Source organism: Lygodium microphyllum, chromosome 14, assembly GCF_053477565.2.
Source record: "Lygodium microphyllum isolate KBCC chromosome 14, Lygodium_microphyllum_v1.1.10, whole genome shotgun sequence".
NCBI lineage: Eukaryota > Viridiplantae > Streptophyta > Polypodiopsida > Schizaeales > Lygodiaceae > Lygodium > Lygodium microphyllum.
The window spans coordinates 150,150,960-150,158,802 of NC_141148.1; positions in this window are offsets into that span (position 1 = coordinate 150,150,960).

The following is a 7,843-nucleotide window of genomic DNA, read 5'->3' on the forward strand; positions in this document are numbered from 1 at the left end:
CAATATTCAATCCCATAATCAAAGCTTTATACTCGGCCATGTTGTTAGTAAATCGTATCCCAAGATAAGCAGCTAATTTCATTGTAACTCTACATCGAGGATTATGGATAATTACTCCAACACTTCCTTTTCTATTAGGGCGCCTGGACACTCCATCAAAGTATAATGTATATGTCCATAATGGGTTTACACAGCTAGCCATCAAGAACTCCCCTATTCATAATTATGATAATCAAAGTTCAACATATTTAGAGGATGAACTGACGGCTCCACCGCACCTTCTTCATTAAACTCAACAGGGATACTTGTCAAGATTTGTAAGCAGTAATGGCAGAAAACTTTAATTTCCCACACAAAGGTACCCTCTTCTTGCTCAATCACTTTATATCCCTTGCTCCACCAGATAATCCTCCCCTGATGATATCTTTGCTCGAGATATGGGTGCTCCAAATAAGGAATTAACTGCCCCATCAACCAATTTAAGCTCTCCTGCAAGTCTCCAATCAGCCCCAGCATGGACCTGCAATGCATTTAGCGCATTAGCATATTTAGAAATAATAAAGTTTAATATTATTAAGATTAACCTTATTCTTAAATTCTGCTCCTTGTAGATAAGCTAATAGAACTACGGACTTATTTTTACCTATCTGAACTATCTTGTAAGGGCCATCCCATCGAGGTTCCATCTTTTCGGGAAATAGCTCCCTACGTGCATCGTAATACAAAACTAACTACCCCTTTTTAAAAGTATATTTCTTTGCTTTCAGATCATGTAACTGCTTCATCCGACGTTTAGCCATCTCCTGGTGCAACAAACTCTATAATTTAAGCTTGTCCAAGTGGGCTATAGTCGTAAACCGCTCAAATAGGGCATCTTCATCACCCAGAGAATGGTTGATTGTGAATCTAATGGTCAGCAACTCAATTTCTAAGGGAAAGACACACTCCTCCCCATAAACTAATTTGAATGGGGTGTGGCCAATGGCTCGTTTAAACGTCGTATTATACGCCCAAACCGCCACATATAATTTTGTATCCGAGTCTCGCTTCTTTTTAGAGACTATCTTGGATAGGATACCCACAAGTTGCTTATTGGTACTTTCGACTTGTCCACTTGCTTGTGGATTATAGGGGGTATTCTTGTTATGTGTAATGTTCTAAGCTTCAGTCATACTTTAAATCACTTTATTTAAAAAATGGGTTCCACGGTCTGATACTATTTCCTTTGGCAGATCAAATTGGCAGATGATTTGCTCAAGTAGAAAACTCACAGTCTCTTTTGCATTATCCTGCCTCGTCGCCCGTGCTTTTGATCACTTTGTAAAGTAATCAGTTGCTACTATAATGTATCTCTTCTGAGTAGTAGACTACGGGGTGATAGGACCCATAAAGTCAATGCCCCACTTCTCAAATGGAAGGGTAGCCATAATAGCCGTAAGTGGATGTTTCCTATTCTCTCTATTGTCATGCCTTTGACAGGTTTCACATCTCTTAATGTACTCAAAGGAATCTTGGAAGATGGACAGCCACCAAAATCGAGCTCTTAAAGCTTTTTGTGCCATTAACCACCCAGCAAAGTGCCCTCCACAAGTGGAGTCATGGCACTCTTCCAAGATGGGCACCTCGACGTAGAATCACTTGACCAGCAGGTATATCGACTTGACAGTTTGTCCGTAGAATCCATGGCCTGCCTAGCAAAACTCGATAGCTAGGATGTCCTACAAACCTTATCACCCTAAAGTCTAGATAGCATTCCACTCTCGCAACTATAACGTGGACCTTAGTAATGCAACCTTCTCATTGTCTTAGACTATCATCCACCATTCTAAGAAGTGTGAAGCCATCTTTTTGGATCTCTAGACCTAACCTCTCCATCAAGTCTGAACTTATGATATTGACGGAGGATCCAGTGTCCACAATAGCGTGCTCCACTAATATTCCATCCACATATGCTTGAACCCTAGGACAATGCTTTTCAGCATGATTGAACCAATCTTCCCCCACTCTAGCTATGCCCAAAGGTTCTAGTATATACCCTATACACAGGATTTTCTTGAATTCCCTGCGTACTCCAAGAGAAAGTTTAATCAATTGCAGGAGATTCACATCTAGTTTGACTTCACAAAGAGAACTTGTTAGATCAAAGTCGTAGTAATTATCCAAAGTTCTCTTCTTGTGTCAAACCATTCTCTCCTTTGGTCTTTCCATCAGCTTTGGTGCCTCTTTTTTAGCCTTTACCTTCTTTCTTGGCAATTCTTTATCCTCTCCTCGGGATCGACTTTACTACCAACAGGTCTTAACGATCCACCTTCCTTATCAGGATTCAGGACTCACTTTTCCCTAGCATCTTGCTTAGGGCTTCCCTTGACAGGCTTTACAATAACTTTGTCAGCCTCTTTAATCTTTTGACCTCTTGTTACGGCTCATAGATTAGAAGTTTCAGCATCATTGACATGTACAGCCTCAATAAGACTGACTCCACTGCCATGAGGTAACTCCTCTACAACAACCTTTCCTCTTTGCAGTATTTGCCTTGGTCCATCGTCTTGCTAGAGATTATTCCCTTGTGCGCGATGGTTAACTGGACCTGGTTATTTACTCCCTTGTTTGAGAGAACTCATCTTACTCCAACAAGTAGCAGCTAAGTGGCCAGACTTCCCGCAAATATCACATTTGACATTCCAGCAATTCCTAGGAAAATGTTGGCCCCCACACCACTTACAGCTAAATCTTGAGGGGCCACCCTCTTCAAGGCATCGACTCCCTATCGAATTCTGTTGCTTCATAAGGAAATTGACATCCAAAGCTATTTGTCGATACCGTTCAGAGATCATATCAGTGTAATGCTTCATCATGTCCTTAACTTCACCAAGGACATTAGAAGCACTCGACTCATAGCTACGATCGTCAGTTTGTCGCCCCATGGGCCTAACCACTTGATTAGGAATTAGCCGCTGACCAATTGGGACAACATTAGGATTCATTGTTTGGTTTCCACCACTATCTAGTGAAGCCGCCTGACTAGCCATAGGCATAATCATGCTAGGAGAAGCTGGTAACATAGGTAGATTTGACATAATATTCCCTCTGCCACTTGTATTTAACATGGGGTCCCCTTGACTCCCATTGGTCAAGGCCAAATTATTACCATTCCAATTTATCCTTGCTACATAAGCCGCTTGCAAGCGCGACTCTACTCCTTCTGCTTGGGTAATGGCAAGGTCAATATCGGCCAAAGCAACACTACTCAAATGCACCTGGATATTAAAATCCAATCCATGTAGAAAATATTGCAATTGTGCAGGCATCGGAATAGGAATATAAGCATTAAGTTTGCGAAGAACTTGCTTTAGTTTCTTGGCATATGCCTAGACATTCTCATTTGGCTATTGGCATGTTACATTCATAACACACAACCAATATTGCCCACTCTTCTCAGGGGAAAACTCCCTATAGAAAGCCATAAAGAATTGGGCACTGCTAGTTATGGTTCCAGCTTCTAGACCGTGATACCACATTGTCGCTCTTCCTTTTAACGTCATGTTGAATAACATCATTAGGTGTCCTTCATCTTGGATTCGATAGTTGAATATGAGCGTTTAAAACTCCTTAATGTCGAGTTCTTCATCTTCTTCTGCTAACCCATGGAAAATGGGCAACGGTGCTCCTAATGCCGATAAATCTAGTGTACCTTCTGGAATTGCAATAGGTTGTGCCATGGCTACAACTGGATTGACAACAGGAGTTTGTGTAGGCAACACTCTCAAGAATCGCATGGTGGGGGGACTTGCTCAAGATGCTGCGCTGAACACACACAGAATGCACAAGGAGAAGCTCACTCAAGAGACAAGAAGAGAGACAGAGGCCAAAACGTTTTCTTGCTGATTTCTTCTTCTTCTTCCACACTCTTTACAATGTACAGAAAGTATAGATAAGATACAACATAAAGGAAAGTGGCCTACTAAGTCAAACAAATGCATAACCGACTACACTAGTCGACTGGCGCTATAACTATGCCAGTTGTAAATAGGTGTGGGTTGATTAACTAGAAATAGGAAAGTACCAAGACTTCCACTTGCACTCATAGAGCTACTCGTAACACCTAAGTTATTAGAACCACTACCACTTATGCGTAACGGGCCACTCCTTTGAAGAGAATAGCATCTTACAATCTCCAACCGCCATCTAGCCCTCTCATCACGTTCTGCTTTTTTAATTTCGGCTTGACAGTCCTTGTTAGAGGACATAAACCAACTATTTGGTCCCTAAAAACCCTAGATTCGAGAACCACAACTTGTTGTTGGCTCTCGGCAAATGCACCACTGATGGGACCTAAAATGGGCTCGCAATGGCTATGGCACTAGCCAGACCTCATGCATACAACAGACAACCCCACCCCATAGCCTCGTGGGTCAGGAGTGTCTAAAACTCACTTTGCACTAAATGTTTATGACGATTTTACGTTTATAGCGAATATGTAGTCCAACGTTCACCTTCCCTTCTCCTCGGAGAGGGAGATCCCATAACATATAGGTATAATGCCTCGTAATACACACATAGCGAAGCACCTCTTGGCTAATTGCCGTGGCTCCACTGTGACTCTCCTACACCTTGGGGATTGGCCCCAAGATGCGCCACTCCAACATATAAAACATAATGCACAAACTCCACTTTTTCATAATTCAGCATTCCAGGAGATTTTGATTTGCCTCACAAAACTTTCCCCAACGGAAGCGCCCGTTTAGACCTAAGCTTGGGTTTGGTGTCCTCTCAGCGTTGGTCAAAGTTTATCAATCAATTGCAATGCATTCTTGGAGATACCACATGGCATGCTTGATGCAAGGTGTATGAAAATTGTGCACAACCATTTTATGATTAAAAAAACCAATCATGTGAGGTGCAAAAAATAGCCTTTTCATGAATTTTAACTAAGTGTTACGTGATGCGCTGCATTAGGGACTAGCATCAGAACTTTCGTGCTGCTAGTCATCTATATTTAATTATAGAGCGATCCCTAAATGCTATGAAAAAATAGGAAAATTATAATTTATATCTTTTCAGCAATTAGATCGTCGCACAAACTTTATCCCCCCCTCAGCGTTTAGGTGTTGCTGCGGTGATAGATGCAAATGGTTGTTTTGTATCATTTTTGTATGTAAAAAGCAATAAAAACGGACTATAACACAAAGAAAAAGGCCAAACTAAGGCTTAACCTCATGCTTTAACCTTGCCAAACATTCACATACATAAATATTATTTTTCCATAGTTTTTGAGCATGAAAATCCCAATTTTCTCTATATTTTGCTATTTTTCTCTATTTATTATTCATTAAAAAATAGTTATTTTCTTATTTATTTGTATTGGCTTATTATTTTGACTGAAACTTAACATTTTCTCTGATTTCATTCCATTTCCATCCCTTTTCTCCAACTCAAAATCGAAAAAAACCACTAACTTCCATTAAAAATGACATTTTACGGATTTGAAAAAATCAATAACGACTCTAAATCATTATGGGTTCTATATTTCTGTAATTACAGCCCTCAATCATGATGCAAGCAAGGTTCAAAAAAATTTCATCGCATATGAACAACATTTGGACCATAAAACAACAAAAACAAGCAAAATTCTTCATAAAATTAAAGCATATCGCGTGTCTTGCATGTTGTGGGCTTTTTAATAATTATTCTGAGCAGCCCACAGACCAACCAACAACCATTCTTGAGTGCTGAACCTCTTTCCTTAGCCTCCACTTCATCTTGAAGCAATCCGATCACAACAGGACAAGCATTCTTCAACCCCTCTTCTTCTTGATGTCTTGCACATGACTTGCCTCTATGCAAAAGAGAGAGGGAGGAGAGAGAAAGATTGGTTTTTGTTCTCCACAACCAGGCAACCAATTGAGGAGTGGAGATCGGTGATGAAGAGCGAAGGTTGAATGTAGATCAAGCATGAGATCAGTTTGGGGCTATGTTTGTAAGTGCCATAGCCCCCCTCCATCAAATCGTGGCTTCATGGCGCCTTCTCTGCATCTCGCGAAGAAAACACAAACCCCCCCCCCCCCCCCCGATTTTGAATTTTGGGCTCTAAAAGGGTCACACCCTTTGGGCTCTCCTAAAGTCCATTTCCACACTTGCCATTTTGGGCTTGGCCTTCCGAGCACTTCCTTTTCCATGTCCGGTGTCCGATTCTTGGTCTGAAAAATCCTAGGCATCCGTCTTGAAGTTTTCCACTGCTAGGCATCTCCTAGGGTCTTGTGTCACATGCTAAAAAATTATGAAAATCATCCGACCACCGTCCAATGGCTCTTTTAAGCATTTCTGGGGCATTGCCGCTTAAAATCGTACTGATTGCCACCGTCGCCTTCGATGATATCTATTTTTCCCCAGGTATTCGTAATTTTTGGCAATTTTTAAGCACTTCTCGGCATCAAAAATCATCTGTCATCGGACCTTTTTGTAGAAGCCAATCATAGAAATTTGGATTGTATTCTATGTCAACATAGTGGTTCATGTCACTTGGTCTAATGCTCACATGTAGGATATAAGTGAGCATGTTTGTGAGAAAATTACTCTTGTTCAAGTGGCTAGCAATGTGTAGTTCCTCCTCACATTGGATTCTATCTAAGTATGGATGTTGCAATGCATGATCTTCCAAAGGAGTGTTGCAAATGATGGCTAGCACATGGAAAGAAGCGGGTGTAGTGTAAGTGGGATCATATTGAGTGGACTTGATGGCTTGCCATTGCTTTTCATTTGTCATTATCTGATAGCCTTGTTGTTTCCACTATGTATGTAAGGTGAACCACTTTTGAAGAAATTCATGTTCTAACGTGGCTAGTGTCTCTAGGTCCGCTATTTTGTCTTGGAGGCTTTTATGTGGCTACATTTAAAAGATGTGATCAATCAGTCATGTATGGCCTATTTCTTACTAGCTTTACTGGCAATGAACTCTTCAGCAATAGAGGCATGCTTGGTGAAGATGAATTCATATTCTTCCCAAGAGCAAGGAAAGCCCCTTGCTACCATTGTAGTGTCTTTCTCTAATAAGCCTAGGTCCAAGCAGTCATAGAGCTAGGAGTGAATAGGGTAAAGGTATCATCAAGTCAATGGATGCTGTCAATAATACTCTCACCAGTATCATCATCCATATCTACAACAAGCTCTATAATGGAAGGTCTGAGGTAAGAGGGTAATAACTCAACATGCAGTTTGGGTTTTACATTACTCATCAATAATGTACCTTTACTTGACCTTAATGGAGGATTTTCTTGTTTGTTGTCCAGTGTTGGTACATTTAGAGGTATTGTGGTTGTTGCAGGTGAATTGGGAATGGTGGTGTTTGGGGCAATTTCTAGGGATGAAGGCGTAGTTATCTCCAGAGCATGCCTATTAGAGTCCAACGGTGTAACTTGTGTGGATATGTATGAGAGGGTTGCAGTGTCTGAACACTTAGGCCTCCAGTTGTGGGGAGATGGTGATGGGGGGTGGCATGGGGAGTTTTTGGTTCTACTTATTGTGTCATCAAGTCATTCCATTCTAGCTTCAGTTGTGGGGTCATACTACCTTGTTGTTTGCTATAGGGAAGCACAGAGTTTAGTTTAACAAGAATAGGGTCACTAGTAGTTTTTTTGGTAGATGGAGGAGCAAAAGTTATGGTCTTGCTCATGATGGGTGGTTTTGTAGCCATGACCACTAGTTACCCATATAGTATCCTTGGGCACGCAATAGGGTCTTGGGAATCCAACAAAACCTCACATGTGTGCTTCAACCATAGCACCACCCTCTACGTTGTTTTTCCCAAGAGTGTGTGAGGCATAGTTGTCTAGAGATCAAAGTCTCA